The sequence below is a fragment of the Mirounga leonina genome, unplaced genomic scaffold (assembly GCF_011800145.1).
Source record: "Mirounga leonina isolate KUSES-001 unplaced genomic scaffold, KU_Mleo_1.0 Mir_418, whole genome shotgun sequence".
NCBI classification, from domain to species: Eukaryota; Metazoa; Chordata; class Mammalia; order Carnivora; family Phocidae; genus Mirounga; species Mirounga leonina.
The window spans coordinates 17,413,378-17,439,699 of NW_023270739.1; positions in this window are offsets into that span (position 1 = coordinate 17,413,378).

The window sequence follows — 26,322 nt, forward strand, 5'->3', positions numbered from 1 at the left end:
TAAATAGCACAAAGCTAAGTGCCAAAGAAAAAGAAATAGAAGCTGTAAGTAGTAAAGCACCAAAGGACCATGGGGTTCTTTACACTCTGGACAGTATTTTCACAGGCACTTCAGTGACCTCCATCCCAAATTCTCTCTAGGTCTAAACTGATTCAGATTAGATTTCCTGGCTTCATTTCCTTGTGATGACTTTGAATGTCAAAGTGTACCCTAAAGGGTAAACGGGCTGGGTGAGAAGCAAATGTCTTATGTGGTTATGTACTGAGCAATGCTCTCTTTCCCTGCTGAATACAGACTTTTGATTTAATTAAACTTGAGGAGAGATTCCTTTTTGGCTTTATCCAGGCCCTATTAATTATCTCCCATCTTTCAGAAATCATAAACTGCCACTTAGCCCTTCTGATACCATCCCCATATCCCCCACCCAAAGGCCCCTGGTCTTTCCCTGCATTTTCCATTTCACCACCACCACCACCACCACCACCCCTCCCCCACCAAGCCATCTCCTAGTTGCCCATCAGATCTCTAGGTTCTTGCTTAAGCCAGCTCCTCAGTCTGGAATGCCCTTTCTACCCCCTGACTTATCTGCATATCTACAGCCTAGTAGAATCTCTGCCTTATAGCCAGGTCATTTACACATGAAACAAATCCTTACTAGTTTGTGACTTTTCTTAAATCTTTCATTCCTGGGGACCTAACATAATGCTTTGCTTAGAGAAGGCACTTAATTCTTGTTGTTTACTTCATTGAAACTCATTTGGAGACAAACATTTTCTGGGGGTTCTACATAGAATTTCTAATGGATTACATTAGGATGACTGCCAATCTCTTTATCCTTCTCAGTCTAATTCATATAGTCACATTATTTTGAAAAATTAAGTTCTCCACATAGAGCACTAGCTGCTAATACCAGCACCGTAGGTTTTATATGGTGATTCCCAATCTGCTTGATCAAGGATTACTGGGTATCTACAGTCCACTAAACTAGGCTTTGGGATATAGAGATGAAAATAGAGTCCCTGCCCTCAAGGAACAAAATGTCTATTTGGGAAAGAGAACCAGTAGACAAATAATCACAATACAGTCTATAAAGTCCTATGAGATCTTTGTACTGAGGGATGTTAAGAGGACAGACACTGTCAACCTAGCTCAGCTTTGCACAACAGAGGTCAATAAAGAGGGTAAGTGTCACAAAGCGTCCATGAGAGATGGTATCTGAACCTGCCTTGAAAGTTAGTCTGAAAAGAGGAAAAACATTTCAAACAGAAGAACCAGCCCATGCAAAGACACTGGATCAAGGGAGAACACTGCATATTTCTAAGCACTGCAATAGGTTTGGTGCTTCTGAAACATTCCATAGAAGCTTCAGAACAAGAGGCAAAACAAGCAAACATGAGATGTACGTAATAATGGGCTTGCTATGCAAGGCCAAGGGATTTGGTCTTTAACCTGCAATTAGTTCCCTAGACACCATGCTATCTAGACTACCCATTTAGGATTCCAGGGAACAGTTAGTTTTTCCAAAGAAGGGAACACTCATTTTGTGAATCACAATAGTACAAACAAGTTTAGCTAATTAATCTCTTTTGTTCAGTCAGGTAACAGAACAGAAGCTAAGAATACGGTTTTGGAAAACTGGAAGATACATGTTGTAATGATGGCAAAGGTGCCTTTTCAGGAAAAGAACTTGTCAGTGGAATAATCACAGGCAGAAACTGACCAAGCAAACGGCTTTTCAACTGGATTCTTTGAGAAACCATGTGAAACAGTAAGGTCACTGGCGAGGAATCAAGACTAACTCCATGAAGCATAACTAGACTCTGACCACCCTCAGAGATGGCAACATCCAGCTGTTTCACCACTGGATCTGCACTGCTTGGCATCTGGATGGACACAATAGATGCCCAATAAGTATTAGGTGAATGAACAGATGAAAGAATCAATCCATAAATATCACTCCCTCTACAAAACTGATCATCAGTTAAATAGTTGAAGGGCAGGGGGGTTAAAAACTAAGCAGAGTATTTGTAAGATTCTTTTTTTTTTTTTTTTTAAGATTTTATTTATTTATTTGACAGAGAGAGACAGCAAGAGAGGGAACACAAGCAGGGGGAGTGGGAGAGGAGAAGCAGGCTTCCCATGGAGCAGGGAGCCCGATGTGGGACTTGGTCCCAGGATCCTGAGATCATGACCTGAGCCAAAGGCAGATGCTTAACAACTGAGCCACCCAGGCACCCCAGTATTTGTAAGATTCTTAGAATGTTCAAAAGAAAAGCAAAACTTCAATACAAAAAATGCATTTCTACATAAGCATGAACAAATTACCATAAATATTGGCTTGATGTGACTCACTCGGACTGGTACAGCCACGTAATCTGCATGAAATGAACCCAGAAATAATGGACACCAGTGAGTTAGATGCCACAAAGCAGTTTTGTGAGCAATGAATGGCACAGTAAGTGTCAGCTGTGTATTGTGGAAAGGGCTCCGCACCAGGAATGGAACAAGGATCTGAGTAAATCCATGCACACTGCACTAAAATGTCTTGCCCAGGTGCTAACCAGGTCTCCAACCCTGGGGAGGCACTTAACCTCCCTGAGCGTCAGCTTCCTTATTTAGGAAATGAGAGGGTTGATAAGACACTCCTCAAGGTCCTTTACTGAAGGTAAGGAGAAACATTTCAAAATGTCCCAGGGTAAGCAGGTAGTCATATACACAGGAGCTCCGTTCATGAAGGTTCACCATTATCACACTTTCCTGAATAATTCTGATGCTCATGTCATGGTCATAGTTCTAGGATCAAGGGAATGTATAGCCCACCTCCTCTCCAAGAATGTCTAACCTGGATCAATTGCTTTAAAAATTACCATCCAAAATGGATGGACTCTGAGAAACAAACTGAGGGTTCTAGAGGGGAGGGGGTTGGGGGGATGGGTTAGCCTGGTGATGGGTATTAAGGAGGGCACGTTCTACATGGAGCACTGTGTGTTATTCGCAAACAATGAATCATGGATCACTACATCAAAAACTAATGATGTATGGTGATTAACATAATAAAAAAATTAAATTAAAAAAATTACCACCCATCTAGTAAAAAATAGAGGTAAAACAACAGTTCATAATTTTCAATAGCTGAGGGAGCCCTCTGAGATTATCTGGCCCAAGCCCAAGGTAGCAGATAGGAGTCTGAGTCTCACAGCAGTTGGTGCCTGGGGCTGCACTGGAACTCTGGGTCCTGAAGGCATCCCACTGTGACTAGCTTTCTTCTTTGACTGTCTCCAGACACTCATTCCCTCTGATACTCACAGGAGGTCCCCAGTGGGAGACCAACAGGAAAAACATAAGTAAGTAAATTCCTGCTGTATTACAAGATGTCTACTTTCCATAAGAATGGCTGCCAGCTCACACAAGCCAAAAGGTCACTGACGCCTTACAGCAGATGCCTAATTAAGGGTCAAAGATTTCTATCAGCGAAAAGGCTTCTAAAACAGTCATTATGTGTTTTTAACAATTTCTTGGATCTTCAGACTTAAGAGCCAACAGCTTGACTGGAGAATTAAATGCTAAATAAAGGGAAGAATTTCCCCCTTTCGTCTTGCATTATTTTGGGGCTGTGATCTGGTTCTCCTCCAAAATTCTGCCATCTCCCTCTACAACCCAAGAGATATAACTTGCAACATAAACATTTATGACAGTCTGGCTAGATTATTATGCTACTGAGGACATGATTTTCTTCTGCAAAGCTGTCTAGTGACTATAGTCCTAGATGAATTCAATAGGGAGGCACAGATCAAAAATGCAGTATTCGACACAGCTCATGAAGCATTTCTTCTATTTTATACAATCTAAGTTGCCAATTGAATAGCAAGTTCCTTTCAAAGTAGATCACCATAGCTAGTGTTAGAAGTGGTCTTGTACATTCCTCTTTTTTCTCTATAAAAAAAAAAAAGGCTCATGGAGAGATGGTAAAGGGACTATATTAATCATAGTGGAAAAAGCACCAGAAAATTCAGTCAATATCCTTAATATGATTCATCCAATGCCCAAAGAAAGGCTGTGTCACATAATCAAATTTTTTTTTTTACTTTGTAAAAATAAACTCCATAAAACCCCCCTCTTAATACAAAGACCTTGTAGGTAGTAAACATGTCAAGATTTGAGGGCAGTCCAACCTAGACAGATCTAGAATGTCATTAATTAAAATGCAGAACTGATTCTATTTCTGGTCCTGGTAATCAACTATGGAAAATAGTTTCAATGACAAGAATGACTGCAGAAGCATGAGGTTGTATTTGTATTATTGGGGGCAATTTCTTCCCTCATGAACAAGATTGCAGGTTGGACTCTGGAGTCCAGCTACTAAAAGAAAAGCTGTAACCAACTCTTCATTAGTCATCAACTTTCACTGCCTGAGTTTCCATGTGTACACGTATGTGCGCTCACATACAAAAACATACATAAAGCAGAAGTAGGAAAGAACAGAAAGGAAGAGGATAAACATGGAATACTGATTTACAACAGAAGCTGCAGGTTTCAAATTAAATCACCACCAAAAGAAACAGTAAAACATAGTTTTAATGATAGCTGTAATTAAGAAGTGTGAAAAATGAATGAGTGCATCTACACCAATCTAGGTGCTTCTAGACCCATTTCAAATCAGCAAAATCAGCTGCAAGGTGCAGAGGCTAAATTAACACACACAAATAAAATGTTGTGGTGACTTCATCACACCAAGAGCCTACTGGATCCACTCAGCACCGCTTTTATCAATTTTTCCTGCAGTAGTTTTCTATGCTGCCTTCAGAGACCCTGCAAATGAATTAACATGACACCATGCTGTAAAACAAGGAAATGCTGTAGAATGCATTCTCCCAATTCAAAGAAATTCCCAAAGGCATTATCTGGAGGAGGGGTGTAAGAAGTGGGGAAATCCCTACAAAAACAACAACAACAACAACAACAACAACAACTAGCTAGAAGTTGCTAAGCAATAGCTTAGGAATTTTGTTCTATTCTCTAAATAAGCATGCTACAACTATTAAAAATATGTTCACATAACAGTCATAAGTAAACAGTACATTTCTGTATGTTTCCATACATACATACATATATGCACATACACACACACACACAAAATTCTGATTGCATAAGCAAACATTCTGTTCAGGAAGATAAAGAAGCCTAAGGAATTTTTTCCTCTCAAAACTGAACTTGCTACTAATTAAAGGGAAATATTTCCTAAATGCATCCAAAATTGCTTGCAGTGTGAAATACGGAGTCTATTTCCATGACATACAAGCTGATTCTAACTGTTTCCATCTTAATGAATAGCTCAAATTGTGTTGCCAGGCACCTGATAAAAAACCTTGCAATTGGAGGGAAGAATACGCAAGGTAAGAAAACACCATTAAGGATGAAAGTAAACAAGTAAGCATGAAAGAATGATCAAAGGAAGCCAAGAAGTCTACCAGTCAGATCACAACATTGCTATGAGCCATAATTGAGTGTAGGAAAAAGAGTGGATATTAGAACAGCTAATCCAAACAATGCTGAAAGTATTTCAAACATTACTTAAGGATTCAGAAACTACAGTCTGCAAGGGTTCTAATTTTTTGTTTTGATGCTGTTGTAACCTATTTGCTGGTTTCACTCTGCAACTGGTTTATCATGTAAACATCCACAAATTCTTGCTCTTTATTTAAATATATGCTTTCATGTAAGAACCCTCCACCAATTATATCTACTTTGAACCCAGGGAACAGAATAAAAGCATATGCTGGATGTCATCACCACTATTTTAAGAAAAATCCACACAGGCAGTGGAAATAAAAGTGGTGTGAATGAGCAAGACAGTTAAGGAACTTTATATTCCAAACTCCCAATCAACAGGGGGAAAGACTAGACATTTCATCCCACTTTTTTTTTTTCTCATTTGTTACCAAAAATCACATTAGTGCAGTATCTTACAAATCACAGGCTGAATTACATTTGATCAGAACCCTCCCTAGAGTGAAATGGATCAGAACTGGAAACCCCATACAAAATCAAGTAAGACAAACCAGCACCAGACCAAGGCTGGAAAAGAACTAAGCAGAATTACCACGGTGAAGCTTATTCTTTGGAATGCCAAAATAATTCAACACACCTGCTACCAAAAACAAAAAGAGAAGAAAATCCCCTTGTGAAGAGAGCTACTCCCATCAACCACCAGTGAGAACTATACAAAAATGTTCCTGGTTTCCTATGCGCTGCAAGAGGCAGGTAGCCAGCAACAGACCTGAAGTTGTGGTTCTGTCTGCAGCAAGCCTCAGGAGACCCGGTGAAAAATTAGGGCACTCTCCTAAGAGTGATGCCCTGGAATAAACAACCTGCCTGTGGATGCTGCAACATGCATGTTCTTCCTCATAAACCTGCTTATTTTCCACTTAGAAAAGTCTGACCATTCCAGTAGCCTCAAAGCATTTTCTCTCCCAGGAGGATGAAACTATGTTGTCAACTCAAAAAACGTTCCTATCATCACTGCCCCACCGGCCTCGGAAGAGGATGTAAAATATGCTTTGCAGAACAGGCACCCTGAGATTGACTCCAAAGGAAAAGCAGCAATGAGGTCATGAATTACTCCATCCGCCAGTGCAGGATTCTGCCCGCTGCGAATGTTACTGCCCAAGTTGTAAAGCCCACAAGATACAGGGCCGTTCTGGACTTGGGGAGGGGGAGGGCGCGCAGGTACTTCAAGTGCCGCTGCCCAGGGCAGGCTCCGACATAACTCACATGGGTGCTCGTCTTCACCTGGAAAGAGGGAATAATAGTTTGCTATTTGGGCCGCCCAGCCCCGGCCCTTCCGGATTCTGAGAGTGCACCCTCAGCACGCCAAGGATTCATCTTGCCCAAATTTGTCAGTCACCCTCCACAGATTCCCTGCACACTGCTGCAGTTTACCATCGTGAACACATTCCCCTGGCTGCCACTTCAAGGACAAAGAGAGAGTGCTAATGTTTCCATCCCAGCTGAGCAGCTTCGGCTTATGAAAAATAAAAAATAAAATAAACATTAAAAGACAAACAGTCCAGACAAAGGACTTCTGGCCTTCTAGTTAGCTGGATCACCCCGGACACGGATCCATGAAAAAAGGGAGAAACGCAGAGAGAAGGTCACTAAAGCTTAGCTGGGAAGAGAGGGAGCGAGCGAGAGCCTTCAGTTCACTGCAGAGCAGCTCATTCAATGCAAGCACTTACCATAAAAATAGAAAGAGTCAAAAGAAGGAGAAGGGATCCTTCCTCAGTGTCTTAGGCGGAAAGAAATCCAGGCAAGGCTCAGGATGAGGCCAGCAAAGTGATGAAAGGCGATAAAACCACCACGCACCAAGTCCTTTTCAGCCTCCCCTCGGCCCACATGCAGTTGTTTGTGCTGTAAAAACCCTGAGAAGTCTGGAGCAGGACTCTCCGGAGAGCGAGCTGGAGCGAAAGCAGCCTGGTGGATTTCACTGCCGGCTCAGAGCATCACGCCCAGGACGTGTCCTCCCCCGGGTGCAGGGGCGTCCTGGTCAGGGTTGGCTGGGCACCAGGCTGGGGTCGGGAACATGAGAGGAGGGGAGGAAAGGAGCCTCTTTGGAGTGGAAGGAACTGCTGGGGAGAATAGATCAGTATTCCATATCAGTTATTGCCGGCGACCAATCAGCCCAGCCAAGGAGCCTTTGTCAGGGTGACAGGAGAGCATCAGAAGCCAGCCGGTTCTGACAGGGGCAGGACAGCCCCCTGCCTCTAACCAAAGTTTGGCAGGATGGGCATCTCACTCTCCCCCCGTTGCCGATTCTATTTGCTCATTATTAAAAACAAGCTCTAAAACCCCGTAGTGACACCAGACGCTCAGGAAGTTTCCTGTGCATCCCACAGCAACTCTCCAAGAAGCCAGACTTGAAACCCTCCCTAAATGAGATCTACTGGCATCTCCAGACCAGACAACCTGCTCATGTGCACGGAGAGGTCACCCCGAGTACAGCAATGGCACTTTGGACGTGAGCTTCTTTATGGCCAACGCACAGGATGAGAGAACCAGGGACTGGTCTCCCTATTACACAAGTGAAAAATTTAGGCAGAAAAGGGTTAAAAGGCCTCTCCAGAAATTTGCCTCTGTTTCATCATTTTCTTGTGCAATACATGCACAGAAGTAGTTGTTAGAGATGAATGTATGAGGATAGCTAAAAGTTCCCTTTGAGGTCTCTTAAATCACCCGTAAGACAGAGACTGTGTGGTTTTGGGTAAACAACCCTGTACAATAGTTCATAGGCACACTGAAGTGTGAGAAACTGTGCAAGATTAATGGATGAGGCACAGAGCAAACCCCTTTGTGACAACTAAAGGATGAGTAGAGAAGTTGACACTTTTCCCTCTTGCTTTTCTCCCCCCATTCTATTTTAATACTGAACCTATAAACTTAGCACATATATAGGAATCTGTTTGGGGTTGTGACAATTAAATTAGATATGGGAGTAGGTTCTTACGTTAAATGCCAAATTGGACTCCACACTAAAACTTTAGAACTTTTTTTTAATGTGTGGAGATGGTCTTGGGTCACCTTTTTATCTTTCCACAAAAGATTAATTTCCTTGTGCTAGCCAAGAATTAATGGGAAGACACAAATGCTCCTAGGTTTGTTTTACAGGTGGCTTACATGGTACAGAGTTTAATTTTAGTTCTGTCTTTACCTAGAAGTTGAAGTATCATTTGGACATTTTGTTGTGATCTCTACCCAGAGGCAAACTAACTTTGGGGTGCCTGAATACCACAGGTTAAAAGGAAGGGCTGGGCTCCAAGGAAGCAGTTAATTCACCACCAAAATGAGTCAACAACAGGAGGCCATAAAAATGTTCCACATCAAAGATGAACATAATAAAATGGAATTTCTGAAATGAAGAAAGGATGGTTTGCCAGGGTAGTCCTATGTACATTAAATAAGGAAAACCTGGAACATAGAGTCCCAAATTCTGTTTCATTATTCACATCAGTTCAACTCCAACCAGCAAACACTTAAAGAATAGCCAACTATGTTTCAGAGCCACAGAAATGAAAGTGACAGATCCTGCCTTCAAGAAGTTTATAGTCTCATGGACAAATTTAAATCATCTTTTTGAAATTTCAACACCATCATTCTGACCAAGACTGAAAATGTTCTACTATTTTAATGTCCCTCCAATAAAACCAAGCCATGAGGTTGGACTTTGGACTCAAAGTTCTAAATTAGCCTAACAAGGTGTTTTCTGTAATCAAAACCCTGGGAAATATAAATGTGTGTGTTATTTTTTTAAATCTCATTAAAACATGAAAAGGTTTTTTTAACTAAATGTTTGCTTTTATCAGCATCAACAGTTTCTGACACTGCAAAAACATGGGCAGCATAACAAAGAATATATTTAATAAGGGAATATTATTTAAAGCTCCCAAAGTAATTGAGATTAATACTGTTTATGGAACAGGCTCAACAGCTTGACTATACAGGGTGATAATGAAGCATGAAAATGATAAGCCCGCAGAAGTACAAATTACTTAGATTAAATAACTGCACATCTATATACCAATTAGGTCAATGAAAACGGGTATTCCAGTCACTTACCCTAATGCAATTAGTTTTTTAAAGTTTGGCCACTATTCCGCTCCTCCCTTCTCAAAAGATGATAGAACCACCTTCCATTTCAGATAGCAACAAATGTCAATTAGATTTTGTGAAGGACAAAATATCCAAGTCAGTTACAATTGGGACAACTTCTGGGACTACATCTTGCTCACTGGTATAACACCAGTATTTAATGCATAAAAGGTTCACAATAGGTATTTGTTGGATAGCCATATGAATGGCCAAGAGAATGGCTAAAATTCAACAACATGATTTAACACTTTTTTCGAAGACTGGAAGGTAATTTGAATTATGTACCTATACCATGTGTTTTAAAAGAAAAAAAAAAAAAAGATAGCTTTTCCAGAAAATTTGCTTCAGAGAAGCCTGCTGACTGAGCTTTATAAAGTCTGAAAGACCAGGATTCCTAAAGCTCAGTCTTTCAACACTGAAATGATTCTACTTTCTGTAACGAGCCTGAAGAGAAAAAGTAAAAACATACCTATTTTCTAGATCACCAAGAGGGTAACTGGCCATATACTGCCATTATTGACATCAGAATCTGTTTATAGAGGTATGAGAATCAAGGAATTTTAAGTAACATGCTGCCCATCAATGGTTTTGAAAACGAAGTTAAAAATCTCCCTAAAGAAAAAGCCTATCTCTTACCAAACTTCTACAAACCAGTGTCTAAAGGTATTAACATATACTGAACCCTACCTTGTGTCAGACTTTATTCAAGTGGACTCACTTATCTTAGTCTTCACAGCAATCCCAGGACATGAATAGGATTTTGTTTATCGCAGTAACTGGGAATCGAGGAGGTTGAAGGAGCTTGCTTGCCCAGGTGGTAATACCAGTATATGAATAACCAGAACAGCCTCAAATGCTTCCTCTTCTCCATGGAAACCCAGGATTTGGACATAGGAGAACCCCCAAAATCTTTTTGACTAAACAGGTCAGATGCCTTGGGGACTCTTCCCACGGTGTTATATGAATTTGGGTGAGTAGGAATGAGACAACACCATGTTAAGGAAGAAACACTCATTTTACCCCAGATTAAAGGTAACTCTTTATGGCAACAGAAATGAATTCTTGATGCTTATAATTTGAAGAGCAAGCAGTTGGTATTTGTTGATTTCTTTTTCCCAATTCTGACCCTACATTACATGTTAAAACCAGGATGAGTGGTCTCTAATTACAAGAGTGGAGAATATTCCAGAAAAGTGTGGGATCTGACATAAGCACTGCAGTACAATCCTTTGCCTAAAACCTAAATTCTCCTTCAGCATTCAGTGGGTAGCATGAAATGGAAAGAGAGTAAGTTGCTCTGCTAATGTTTCCCTACCAGTGGTCACTGGATGAGAATGATTTCTCCAAAGTGCTTAGTAGGTGGGCTTTCAAATATGCAACAACAGTTCCAAATACATAAAAGGTAAATAATCTGTAATACATATAGTCATAGCATCCAAGTCTTCAAAAATGTGTTTGCACTCAGCATTTCTCAGCCAGAAGAATCCTAGGGGATCAAAAATCATATCACATAGAGAGAATCCCTAAGATCACAGACCTAAAACATTTTCTCTCCTTTTTGAATATAGAAAAATAAATCAATGGTTGGCTTGAAAAGTCAGAATTGGGTTGAGTCTGAGGAGACCAAAACAAGGTGTGTGTCCACACAAATGGAAAACCAGTGTGTGCATCCAAAAATCCAACTGGTATGTCTCTACATTAGTCTTTAAGCCTCACTAATGTTACCCCTACAGTTATCCTCAATGAGTAATTAGGCATGACAACAAATTCGGGGGTTTGTTCCTTCTCCCAAACTATGACAGTAATTTCTGACTTCTCCCTTGTCCCAACCCGATGTCCCCTAGCCATCAGCATCAGCTTTCTAAAATACAGCAAGTATAATCATGCCACAGCCTCGCTAAAAAGTTTGGGAATCTCAGGCCAAATACAGTTCTTCCTGAGCCAGGCACTCAAGGCCCTTTGCAATTGGACTTCAATCTACCAGCATCATTTCCCATCAGTCCTTCTGTATAGCCCATGCTCTGTATACACCCAATTACCATGATAAATGAATAGGGTGTCTGAGGAACATTAAGTATCTGTTTTTCCTAGAATAACCTTCTCTCCCTAGAGAAACCCTACTGTTCACCCTTTAAAACCCAGTTTGTGGTTATTTTCTTGGTGAAGATTTCCCCAAAGTGACTTAATCATATCTTCCTCTGTATTTTCATAGCATTATTTCTAGTCTTGTATTATAGGGCAAGTAACACTGTACTATAATAATTTGTATCTTTTGACCTATTTAAGATCATTTCATGGTCCCAGTGTCTGGCACACAATAGGAGCTCAATATATTCATAAGTGAGTCTATTTTTTATACTTCTTCCCAGGCAAAAGCACTCTGAAGAAAGCACAAATTTGTTTTCTGGAAGTCTGAAGGACTACAGGCTTATGAGCCATATATATTTCCTCCTTCCATCAGGACCTTACTGTGGTTTAAGGCAAGAGCCCTGAACTAGAATCATAGGAGCAAAGCCCCAGCCCTGTCCCCTGTGTCACCTCAGGTAATCTCTTAACCTAATGAGAAGAATAAAATAAGTTCTGCTTACCTTTGAGGGCTCTTCTGAGCCACAAATGAGGAACCATATAAAGTACTTTACAAACTATAAAACTATAAATATGGTAGTAGGCAGAGTTACTGCCACCCTATCATCATTGCTTGATCATTGTTAATATCCATCAAAGCCATCACAAAATTTAAGACAAACATCTTCTGAAAGGCAGCCTAGGAGGCCAGTGACTCAGCACTTCTTTCCAAGTGCCTTGCTCAACCATGCCGGTCTGCAGTTAGGGGTGATGGAAGGGTTAGAAGGCCCCGACTCAGGTCCTAGAAACCTGGTCCCTCACACCCAGGTCCCTCATCTAGGAAATGGGAATCACAATGCCTATCTCGCTAAGCTGTTGAATGAGATGATATGCATTTATATGCAGTATACATAAATCTGAGTCTCTAATAAGCATTCCATTACTGGTTGGAAAAAGCCATTTATCCGTCATTCTACGGTATCTACATACACCCCAACCACTGCCCTCCGTCTGTCTCCTGAACTCACAGAGCTCATTCCCACCACAGGATCTGTGTAGGTGTTTCCTCTGCCTCAGATCCAAGCAAAGGCTTCCCTAATCATTTTCCAGCATGTTCCTCTCTAGACTTTTCACATTTATCTCTACCTGTACAATCTTATTTGATTATTGATTTAACATTTGTCTTCTACATTATGATGTAAGCTCCCTTCAGGCAAGGATGGTCTCTTGTGCTTATTGTGTCCCCAGAGCCTAAAAGTAAGTGTCCAGAACATGCTATGTACTCAGTACTCATGCTATATCACCGAGTACACATTTTTTTAATATTTACAGCATGACCAATATGTATATATTGTTTAACTGCTCCTGTGTTTTCTACATCTATCCAAAGTTCTAATCATCCTTGTCTATTGAAGGGGAATGAAATTTTTGAAGTCACTTAATATGATACTAGTACAATGTTCAAGTTTATATAGATATTTAATAATGTATAACAGACATTAAAGTATTATTCAGGGATGGGGGCACCTACAGGCAATATGCCAACTCCTGCCCCATTAGAAACAGGAATTACCAAGAATGGCATACTGATCCTTACCTATACACAGGAACTGAAGAACTGAGCAAAAATGTTAAATTATGTTTATTTCACAAATCTGGGGGTTTACCAGATCCTCATTTCACATTTTCCTTCTCTTTAATGTTAAAATTGCTCTGGTCCAAGCTCATCCTGAGAAGCTGACAAGGTCCTTGATCTCTGAAGCATCAACTAGAACAAATGGTCTTTAGAATACTAGCAACCCGGGAATCTAGGCAATTTCTCTCCCCTCCCAGGGAGCGGTCTTGAAGGCAAGATACAGAAATCCTCATGAGCCTGACCACATCATCCCTGTTTCTGATTAGCCCAGGCTGAGAGGAGGCCTAATAAATAAATAACCATGGCAATCCTGTATAATGTATGAAGGTTATTTTCCAATGGTCATCTGGAAGGACATAGTTTTCAATTAGAGTATTTTCAATTAGCAATAGCATGCCAACCTACAAAACAGGCATATGGATTTGTCATTGGCAGGAAACAGATAGTTTTGTTGTTTTTTTTTTTTTTTAAGGGAAAAATATCCTAGACTCGATGCCAAACATATTTTTTTCCCCTAACCTATTCTTCCTCTGGATTTCCTTTTTTCCATTTAAGAGCATCGCTCTCTACTCTGTTGCTCAAATAAAATATTTATTGACCCTTATGTGGAAGACTATTTTGGCTACTCTATAGGGTACCTAGAAATCTCAGCATCATTCTTTTTTTAAGACTTATTTAGAGAGAGAGCAAAAGAGCAAGCAGAGGGAGGGGCAGAGAGAGAGGGAGAGAGAATCTCAAGCAGACTGGCTCATTGAGTGTGGAGCCTGATGCAGGGCTCGATCTCACAACCCTGAGATTATGACCTGAGCCAAAATCAAGAGTCCAGCGCTTAACTGACTGAGACACCCAGGGATCCCCACCCCCAGGCATCATTCTTTCACTCTTCTTGCTCCTACTCCCTCCGAAACATTTCTTCCATCAGCTCCCCACTGCCACAACCCCAGTCTCATTACCAATTCTCTCCTGGGCTAATGTGATGGTATCACAAGCAGCTTTCCTGACTTGCATCTCACTCTGTCCAATCCATCCCGCACAGCTACCTGAGGATTTTTAAGTGAAAACACCATCATGCCCTCTCCCACTGAAAACTCTTCCCTGTTTCTTACCATATGCAGGATGAAGGGTACTCCTTAACTCACACATCCCTATTTGATTCCTCCCAATCATCCATGTCCTAATACTCAGAGCTCCAGAACATACCAAGCTATTTAAAATTCCAGGGTCCTGACACAAGCTTTTTCCATTGCTTAGAATTTCTTCTTCCTGCCCTCCTCTTCCTGAACTCTTACTGTCTGAGACCCAACTCAAGCATCTCCCTCCTCCTTGAAGCATTTCTAGACATGCACTCCCTACATGCTAGAGTTAACCATCTCTACATTATGGCACTGGTCACATGGTATTCTATCTTCTTGGCAGATTCCTTCAGGAAAGTCCTAGTCCTAAGTTTTATTTACCTTTGTATCCCCAGAGATGAACTCTCCCTGGACACACTCAAATAAATGGTAATAGTGAGACTGGGCTCCTCTGTGTGTCTGACTCTTCTACTAGATTCTGTGTTCCCTGAGGGATGTAAGAGTATCTTGTCTTTTTAACCTCTCAGCTTACTACAGTGTCTGGTATATATGGGTATTCAGTGTTTATTTGTGGAATTGTTTTTAATATGATTGGAGAAAAAATCTTTCAGTTCAAAATATTTTAAAATCCCTCTGAGCTGATTTTTAATTAGCTCACTTTTTTATTTAAGAATTCTCCTTCTCCTTGAAATTATAGAACACCACAGGCATTAATTTACTCCACAAAGATTCAATCTCTGAAACTCCTGGCTTTTAATGGTAACCCAACTAATTAGGGCACCTTGGGGACAATAAGGCATTCCAAACATACTTTCTATTTTGAATTGCCTGGCAGAGGAAAGTCTATTGATTTTCTTGAGCAGCAGGACTTTCTTGGAGAGATTTCACCAGCATTTAAGTTTGGAGGGGACAGAGTCCTGTGTTCCTGAGTGCAGAATTTCACTCTTAGCAGCAGGGCTACCAATGGGCTGTGGCTGTTCCTTGGAAATTCAGTGCCCCACCCAACATAGAGGCACAGCTGCAAGATAGAGTGTGGCTGAGGAAGTAGGGCAAGACCTAGCACTTACAATGGACCCTCCACACCAGCCAATTTTCTCACCCACTCCCCCTACCTCACAGAAAATTAGCGATGATGGATCTAAAGAACAGGAATAAAACTCCTCTGTCCATAGCTGCAATGGCCTTTAGCACCTAAAGAACTAGTCTCCCCTTGGTGTGACTAACTGGGTGACATCCTCATCAGCAAGGAAGTCCACCCAACTGACTGCAGACACCTGGCCAAGTCAGTTGGAGTGGGGAGCAGAAGAACACCTGCATTCCTCATTCTTCCAAAGTTGCTGTTCCACAAGCAGAAAAATCAAGAATGAACCATAATATCAGTGCTACAGATGTGATTATCTAGTCTGCCTTTTTTTAATACAATTTACCCTCATTTCTCTGTAACCAATCTTGAGTTCTATTATTTGAGTTGAGAGGAGAAACAGAATGAGCATTTTAAATAACTATGACATGCTCATATTTTGGTAAAATGAAACTAGGCCATACACTGACCATTCTATATCTTCATAGGGATGGATTTTTCCATTTATGAATTTTTAAGAAGTCCCTTGAACCTCTAACAAAAATAAATCTGTATCTCTGGTGGGAATGCAAAAGTCATACAGCCACTTTAGAAAACAGATTAGTGGTTTCTTTAAAACACTCTTATACTCTTACCAGAGACTGTGCTCCTTACTTTTTACCAAATTGAAAACCCATGTCCACACAAAAACCAGCACACAAGTATTTATAGCAGCTTTATTCATAATTGCCAACACTTGAAAACAACCAAGATGCTCTTCAGTAGGTGAATGTCCAAAACCTGTGGTATATCCAGACAATGGAATATTATTTTTCAACACTAAGAAGAAATGAACTATCAAGCCATGGAAAGACACGGAGGAAACTTGGATGTGTATTACTAAGTGGAAAAAAAAAGCCAATATTAAAAGGGTACATACTATATAATTCCAACTATATGACATTCTAGAAAACACTAAACTATGGAGATAGATAAGATAAATGGTTGCCAGGGGTTAAGTAGGTAGATGAACAGGTAGAGAACAAAGGAATTTTATGGCCCATAACTACTCTATGATACTGTAATGGTGGATACATCATATATTTCATGGGTTTTGTCAAAGGTATAACCTTGAGAGTGATCCCTCATGTTCACTACGGGCTTTGGGTGATGATGTGTTAATGCAGGTTCATCAGTTGTAAGAGATGTACCACTATGGTGAGGTATGATGATAATGGGGGAGGCAATGGATATGGGGACAGAGGTATATGTGAATTCTCTATACTTGTGCTCAGTTTTGTTGGGAACTTAAAACTGCTCTAAAACAAAGTCTATTTAAGTACAAAAAGGAAAACTCACTTTCCCTGCAGACTATGGGTTCGTTTTTTGTTTTACAAATTTCAGTTGCTTTATGAGATAGATACTTCTGGAAAATGAACTTTTTAAAAGAATAGTAAGAGGATTCCCCATACTCCAAACAAAGTTCTAAGAAATTCACTGTGGCAAACACAGACAAATCACATGACTCTGTCTTTATACCTCAGAATCCCAACTATGAATGTGATAATGTCTGGAATGTTCCACTAATACAGTTTCTATTGTCAAGGCCTAGAAAACCAGAACACTGAACATATTGTGAATTCCACTAAAAATCTGAAAAGAAATTTAAAATTTTTCCTCTTTCCTTCTAAGGATCTTCCCCTTTTAGGTTTATTGTGTATTACTGCCTAGGAGTAAAACAGGAAAAATGTGTTAGGATAAGAAAAAATTGGCATGTAGGTCTCCATGCAAGACAAGAGAAAGGCAGCTACAAAGATTTAACCACACCTAAAAAATTATCAAGTTTCAACTGCAATACCAGAAAATAAGAAAAGTGAAAGGAGTATCTCCAAGAAGGGTCTTGGAGTGGCTATGTCTGGAGAAAAGGAGGAGGAAAGGGGAAGGTGGTCAGAAAAGCATAAGGGAAGCACGGAGGGAAAGGATGCCATGTCCATGAATAAAACAGTGACTGTTCTCCTGAAGTTCACAACATGGTAGGTTAAAAAAAATATATGAGTACATAGCTAAATGCAACATAGGCAGATGGTGATAAGCTCTAAGATACAGATACAAGGGGGGATGCAGGGGAATTTTAGAAGACCTTCTGAGGAGGACAGATTTGGCTGGGCCTCAGAGAAATGACAGGCTTTCTGCAGGTGGAAGCTGGGACCAGCCACGAAGATCACACCTAATAAAGTTATGGCCAGAAGTAAGAGAGAACTGGGTCAGGAATGAATGGATTCATTCGTTCATTCAAACATTCAACAAACATCTTTTTAGCTCCTGCCAGTGGCAGACATTGTAGGTGGTAGAAGAGGTTAAGCAAAATATGATGAGCAGGGACAAAACTGTACACAGCTTTGAACTTTAGGTTGCATTTTTTTATAGGCAGCAGAGAGCCTGGTGGGATGGATGCCATGGGTGACTTGCTCACCCTCAATTCCTCCCTCTTTCTAGTCTCCATTCCCATTCAGAGGCCAGCAAATTAAAACCTACATTTACCAGATTCCTTGAAGCCAGGACTCTGAAGGAGAATTAGGTTCCATGAATTCAATGCATTTGCATGAGTTTGGAAGGTGGAAATTAGGAGGAGACCATTTTCTTGACCTCTTTTGGCTGCTTTTCAATTTGGTAAGGTTATAGAGGAGTGAGGTTTTCCTGCAGCACCATTCTGGGGTACATGGTCTTGCTGGGTAATGAAAGGCAGTTGAGGGGCATTAGCACCTCTGGCTTCCTGATTGATGAACAACACCTATGGCTGAAGTTCTTAAACTCCAGACTTTTAGTAGAGACCTTAGAGGTAGATTCTTGGTGCATCCTTCTAATCCTCCTCTGATTTTATAATCCCTAATCCCCCATGTTAAATCCTCTCATGATTGGAATACCTAGAGTGGCCTCGGTTTCCTACACTGAATCCTGATAGGGGTAGCCAATAAAGAGTTTTAAACAAGAGAGATATGATCAGATTTGTGCTTCAGGAAGAGACCTTGGCAGCTGCTTACAGGACAGAGTGGAGATAAATTTGGGAAACGCTTAGGAATGTCCAGCCTAGACCAATGTGCCTGGAATACCGGGACTGAACAAAAGAGTTGTAGTGGGAGAGAAAAAGGAATGAAAAGAAGATAATTTCCTAAGTAGAATTTGTTGGATCTATTGAAAATGGAGATGAGAGAAGAAATTTAAACTTGGCCCTACTTCATCCCAACTCTTCCAGGGCCCTCTGCACTTTGTTCTTCACCATCATAGCACCTAGCACACTTTCTTAAAATTCATCCTTCTCTGCAAGCTTCAGACCTTCTTGCTCTTTGCTGCAGCCTAAGTGCAGAGCACAGTGAAGATCCCATAACAGAATGATCAGTGCACATTGGTTGGGTGGATAGAAGGGAGGAGGAAAAAAGGGAGGGAGGGAATCTCCAACCTCAGAGCCACTGTGAGGACCGAGATTCTGTTAACCAAGTAATCACAGGTTGAGTACTGCTTGAATAATGTTGAATCTTGGAGATTCAGCAGATTAAATGGGGCATCCAGGTGAAGATAAATAGCATACCAGTAGACACAGGAATCTGGAGGCTGGGAAATAGGAGCTTTGACACAAATTTTGGAATTACTGCACAAAATGAAAGCTGAATGTTTCACAAGAAAAGACAATGCTTCAATAAAGCTTGGGTAATATGCATATTATTACAACTACAAAGAGAGTCTACAGAATGCCAGTCACCATGTGAGACACTATATGCACATTGTCCTTTTAATCCTTACGACAACTTATAAGTGAGGTGTTCTCATCCTCATTTACAGAGAAGGAAACTGAAGCTCAGCAAAGTCAAGCACTGCCCAAAGTCACATACCTGTTGATGACAGAGCTGAGGTTCAAATCCAGATCTGCCTGACTTCAAAAACTGTGCTCATTATTCTCCCTCAGACTCCATAAGAAGAGTTAACAAAAGTGACAAAGGACTGGTCAGAGAAGAAAGAAGTAGAGAAATGCTAGAACATAAACGCCAATTAAGCAGAAAAAAAAAACAAAAACAGGGTAGACTAGAAAATGCTCACAGGAATCCAAAATCAATCAGGAGCTTCTTTAACAAGAGCAAGATGTTTTTGGGCCAAAGAGAACAGTGAGAGGTGGAAATCAGAGATGTGAGGGGTGAAGGCAATGAATAACAAAGGTCCCCAGAAGATGGAAAGAATGAATAAGCAGCCATTGAGAAAGGAAGGAAAACAGATAAATTTTTAAGACTAAGTTGTGGTCCACCACCTGATACCTACAAAAGAAACGATGAGTATCTGAGAAATGATTTCATTTGCCAAAAAGCCTAACAGATGTTAGGCATATGCACTGATTGGGCTACAAATAGACAATTTTACTTTTGATTGGAATTCTATCAATCTATTTTGTAGCATGGATTAGCTCATGCAAATAAGAATCTCTGACAGGAAGTTAAATTTGCCTTTGGTCAGCCAAAAGAAAGTGATCAGTAATTATCATTTATTAAATGTTGCCCTTTTTTCTTCCCCCCATAGTCTTCCTTTTATACATGGAAGGGGATAATAAAAGGGTCCTTCATAGCAAAACAATTATTAACTGTCATTAAAGACTATGTCAGCAGAACTACAGAAACACAGAATACAATCAGATATTATCTAAATAGCTACAAACATTGGAATGAGAAAAGAGAAAATGGAATACAATCAAGCAGAAAATAGATTGGATTTAACCAATCTAGTAGTGAAGCAACCCGGATGGATGATTATGGACCTAAATCATACTACAGAAGATATAACCAGAATCCATCAGATGAGGACCATAAGACCATTCATTCCATGTGGACATGTGGATTTGGAGACCTCCCTGCTATAGCAACTATGAAAGAGAGGTCTACATGTCCTTCATAGTTTTAGGAAAAATCCACCTGGACATCAGCACCTCCTGACCTTCAAACCTAGCAGAATGGTTAATGGTAGAATTACTCTTTTTGGTGGATAAACATCTGTTAAGACTGGGAGTATCTAGAAATTCATGGAAATAATATTTTAAATTAAATCTGTCATATCAATATTTTTGTGTTTGATATTTGAAGTGTTTATAATGTTTAAGAGAGTATGGCATATTGGATTAGCTAGCAGATGACCACTGCAATTCCAAATTAAATTATGTGATTCTGTGACTTCAAGTTAAAAGGTATGGCAGAACTTTGCTAAGCTTGTTACAATATTGGAAGGTTTAGGAGAAGTTTCACCACATTATGCATTTATTAGATTTGTAAGAATTAGGAAAATTTTATTAGGCAGGAAAATGAGGTCTTAAAAAGAAAGTATTAAAAGTATTAATGCATGGGGGGGGCAGAGCAAGATGGCAGAGAAGTAGGAGACCTGGATTTCGTCTGCTCTCAGGAATTCAGCTGGATAAGATCAAACCATTCTGAACACCTACAAACTCAACAGGAGATCGAAGAAAAGAAGAGCAACAACTCTCTAAACAGAAAAGCAGCCACTTTCTGGAAGGTAGAACGTGCGGAGAAGTGAATCCTTGGGAAGATAGACGGCGGGGAAGGGGGCCTCCGTCAGCTGCTTCTGGCAAGTAGAGCAGCAGAGCACAAAATCAGAACTTTTAGAAGTCTACTCCGCTGAGGGACGTTGCTCCAGTGGCTAAGCGGGGGGTGGAACCCTTGCGGGACAGTGTGGTCTCAGTACCCTCGGGGTCACAGAAAGACCGGGGGTGCCTGAGTGCGGCAGAGCTCCCAGGGATCGGAGCAGGGAAGCCAGCTGCAGAGACGGAGCCGAGGCACAGCTCTCAGCTCGGGGTTGCCATAAACCGTGATCCGCGGCACAGTCGGGCCACTGCTCCTCCAGCAGGGACCCAACAAGCGGCAGATCCGGGGAGACTCCCCTTCCTTCCTCGGGAGGAGTGGTGCAGGAGCTCACCACAGGGATCTGCTGGGTTTGGAGACTCCACACAGAGTCAGGTGCCAGAGATAGAAACGCTGGGTCACAGGCTGGGTGAACACAGAGTGCGGCCGGACACCGGGGAGATGGGAGTGATTGACTGCTTTTCTCGGGGGCTCACTGAGGAGTGGGGCCCTGAGTTCTCGGCTCGTCCCGGGCAGAGATTGGAGGCTGCCATTTTCACTCTCGGCCTCCAAAGCTGTACGGAAAGCTTGCAGGGAACAAAAGCTCCCGAGAGCAAACCCGAGCAGATTACTTAGCCCGGACCGGGCAAGGGGCAATTCCACCTCCAGCAAAGACATTTGGGAACCTGGGCAACAGGCCCCTCCCCCAGAAGATCAGCAAGAACAGCCAGCCAAGACCAAGTTTACCGATCAATGAGAACAGCAGAACTCCAGTGCTAGGGGAATACGGCACATAGAATCCATTGCTTTTTTACCATGATTCTTTAGTCTTTCAAAGTTAATTTTCTTTTTTAATTTTTCTTTTTCCCTTTTTCAACCAACATCTTATCAATCCCTTTTTTAAAAAACAATTTTTCATTTTTAGACTCATATTCTATCCCTTCATAGTAGTTACCCTTATTTTGGCATATATATATGTTGTTCTCTTTAAAATTTTGAGATACAGTTTCTTCTAACAGATCAAAATATACCCTAAATCTCTAGTGTATGGCTTTGTTCTAGTCTCCTGCCTGATAACATTCTCTCCCTTTTTTATTTTTTTTTTAAATCCTCTTCTTTTTTCAAACAACTTATCAATTCCTTTTATAAAATTTATAATTTTCATCTTTACAGTCATATTCTATCCCTTTTTCATATCAACCCTTATTTTTGTACACATATAAGTTTTTCTTTCTTTAAAATTTTGGGAGTCACTTTCTTCTAACAGACCAAAATACACCCAAAATCTAGTGTGTGTGGCACCGATCTATGCACCAACCTGATCATATTTGATCATACTCTGTTTTTATTTTGTTCTGCTTTTGTTTTTCTTTTTTTTCTTTTTTTTTTTCCTTTTTTTTTTCCTTCTTTCCCTTTCTTTTCCCCCGGCTTCAGATCTTTTCTGATTTGTTTAGAGTATATTTTCTGGGAACATTGTTACCCTGTTAGCATTTTGTTCTCTCATTCACCTATTCTCCTCTGGACAAAATGACAAGACGGAAAAAATCACCTCAACAAACAGAACAAGAAGTAGTACCGACTGCCAGGGACCTACTCAATACGGACATTAGTACGATGTCAGATCTAAAGTTCAGAATCATAACTTTAAAGATACTAGCTGGGCTTGAAAAAAGCATGGAAGTTATTAGAGAAACCCTTTCTGGAGAAATAAAAGAACTAAAATCTAACCAAGTCAAAATCGAAAAGGCTATTAATGAGGTGCAATCAAAAATGGGGGCGCTAACCGCTAGAATAAATGAGGCAGGAGAGAGAATCAGTGATATAGAAGACCAAATGATGGAAAATAAAGAAGCTGAGAAAAAGAGATAAACTACTAGATCTCGAGGGCAGAATTCGAGAGATAAGCGATACCATAAGACGAAACAACATTAGAATAACTGGGATCCCAGAAGAAGAAGAAAGAGAGAGAGGGGCAGAAGGTATACTGGAGCAAATTACAGCAGAGAACTTCCCTAATTTGGGGAAGGAAACAGACATCAAAATGCAGGAGACACAGAGAACCCCCCTCAAAATCAATAAAAATAGGTCAACACCCTGACATCTAATAGTAAAACTTACGAGTCTCAGAGACAAAGAGAAAATCCTGAAAGCAGCTTGGGACAAGAGATATGTAACCTACAATGGTAGAAACATTAGATTGGCAACAGACCTATCCACAGAGACCTGGCAGGCCAGAAAGGACTGGCATGATATATTCAGAGCACCAAATGAGAAAAATATGCAGCCAAGAATACTATATCCAGCTAGGCTGTCATTGAAAATTGAAGGAGAGATAAAAAGCGTCCAGGACAAACAAAAACTAAACGAATTTGCAAACACAAAACCAGCCCTACAAGAAATATGGAAAGGGGTCCTCTAAGCAAAGAGAGAGCCTAAAAGTAACATAGACCAGAAAGGAATAGAGATAATATACAGTAACAGTCACCTTACAGGCCATACAATGGCACTAAATTCCTATCTTTCAATAGTTACCCTGAATGTAAATGGGCTAAATGCCCCAATCAAAAGACACAGGCTATCAGATTGGATAAAAAAACAAGACTCATTGATATGCTGTCTGCAAGAGACTCATTTTAGACCCAAAAACACCTCCGGATTGAAAGTGAGGGGGTGGAAAACCATGTACCATGCTAATGGACACCAAAAGAAAGCTGGGGTGGCAATCCTTGTATCAGACAAATTAGATTTTAAACCAAAGACTGTAATAAGAGATGAGGAAGGACACTATATCCTACTTAAAGGGTCTATCCAACAAGAAGATCTAACAATTGTAAATATCTATGCCCCTAACATGGGAGCAGCCAATTATATAAGCCAATTAATAACAAAAGCAAAGAAACACATCGACAACCATACAATAATAGTGGGGGACTTTAACACCCCCCTCACAGAAATGGACAGATCATCTAAGCAAAAGATCAACAAAGAAATAAAGACTTTAAATGACACACTGGACCAAATGGACTTCACAGACATATTCAGAACATTCCATCCCAAAGCAACGGAATACACATTCTTTTCTAGTGCCCATGGAACATTCCCCAGAAAAGATCACATCCTAGGTCACAAACCAGGTCTCAACCAGTACCAAAAGATTGGGATCATTCCCTGCGTATTTTCAGACCACAATGCTTTGAAACTAGAACTCAATCACAAGAGGAAAGTTGGAAAGAACTCAAATACATGGAGGCTAAAGAGCATCCTACTAAAGAATGAATGGGTCAACCAGGAAATTAAAGAATTAAAAAAATTCATGGAAACAAATGAAAAGGAAAACACAACTGTTCAAAATCTTTGAGATATAGCAAAGGCAGTCCTAAGAAGAAAGCATATAGCAATACAAGCCTTTCTCAAGAAACAAGAAAGGTCTCAAATACACAACCTAACCCTACACCTAAAGGAGCAGGAGAAAAAAACAGCAAATAAAGGCTAAACCCAGCAGGGTAAGAGAAATAATAAAGATCAGAGAAGAAATCAATGAAATAGAAACCAAAAGAACAGTAGAACAGATCAACGAAATTAGGAGCTGGTTCTTTGAAAGAATTAACAAGATTGATAAACCCCTGGCCAGACTAATCAAAAAGAAAAGAGAAATGACCCAAACAAAATCATGAATGAAAGAAGAGATTATCACAACCAACAGCAAAGAAATAGAAACAATTATAAGAACATATTATGAGCAACTATATGCCAGCAAATTAGATAACCTGGAAGAAATGGATGCATTCCTAGAGATGTATCAACGACCAAAACTGAACCAGGAAGAAACAGAAAACCTGAACAGACCTATAACCACTAAGGAAATTGAAGCAGTCATCAAAAATCCCCAACAAAGAAAAGCCCAGGGCCAGACGGCTTCCCAGGGGAATTCTACCAAACATTTAAAGAAGAATTAATACCTGTTCTTCTGAAACTGTTCCAAAAAATGGAAATGGAAGGAAAACTTCCAAACTCGTTTTATGAGGCCACCATTACTTTGATCCCAAAACCAGACAAAGACCCCATCAAAAAGGAGAATTACAGACCAATATCCTTGATGAACATGGATGCAAAAATTCTCACCAAAATACTAGCCAATAGGATCCAAAAGTACCTTAAAAAGATTATTCAGCATAACCAAGTGGAATTTTTCCCTGGGCTGCAAGTTTGGCTCAACATCCGCAAATCAATCAATGTGATACAATACACTAACAAAAGAAAGAACAAGAATCATATGATCCTCACAATAGATGCAGAAAAAGCATTTGACAAAATACAGCATCCTTTTTGATCAAAACTCTTCAGAGTATAGGGATAGAGGGTACATACCTCAATATCATAAAAGCCATCTATGAAAAACCCACAGTGAATATCATTCTCAATGGGGAAAAACAGAGCTTTCCTCCTAAGGTCAGGAACATGGCAGGGATGTCCACTATCACCACTGCTATTCAACATAGTACTAGAAGTCCTAGCCACAGCAATCAGAAAACAAAAAGAAATAAAAGGCATCCAAATCGGCAAAGAAGAAGTCAAACTCACTCTTTGCAGATGATATGATACTTTATGTGGAAAACCCAAAAGACTCCACCCCAAAACTGCTAGAACTCATACAGGAATTCAGTAAAGTGGCAGGATATAAAATCAATGCACAGAAATCAGTGGCATTCCTATACACCAACAACAAGACAGAAGAAAGAGAAATTAAGGAGTCAATCCCATCTACAATTGCACCCAAAACCATAAGATACCTAGGAATAAATCTAACCAAAGAGGCAAAGAATCTGTACTTAGAAAAGTATGAAATACTCATGAAAGAAACTGAGGAAGACACAAAGAAAAACATTCCATGCTCATGGATTGGAAGAACAAATACTGTGAAGATGTCAATGCTACCTAGAGCAATCTACACATTCAATGCAATCTCCATCAAAATAGCATCCACTTTTTCCAAAGAAATGAAACAAATAATCCTAAAATTTGTATGGAACCAGAAAAGACCCCAAATAGCCAGAGGAATGTTGAAAAAGAAAAGCAAAGCTGGTGGCATCACAATTCTGGACTTCAAGTTCTATTACAAAGCTGTCATCATCAAGACAGTATGGTACTGGCACAAAAACAGACACATAGATCAATGGAACAAAATAGAGAGCCCAGAAATGGACCCTCAACTCTATGGTCAACTCATCTTCGACAAAG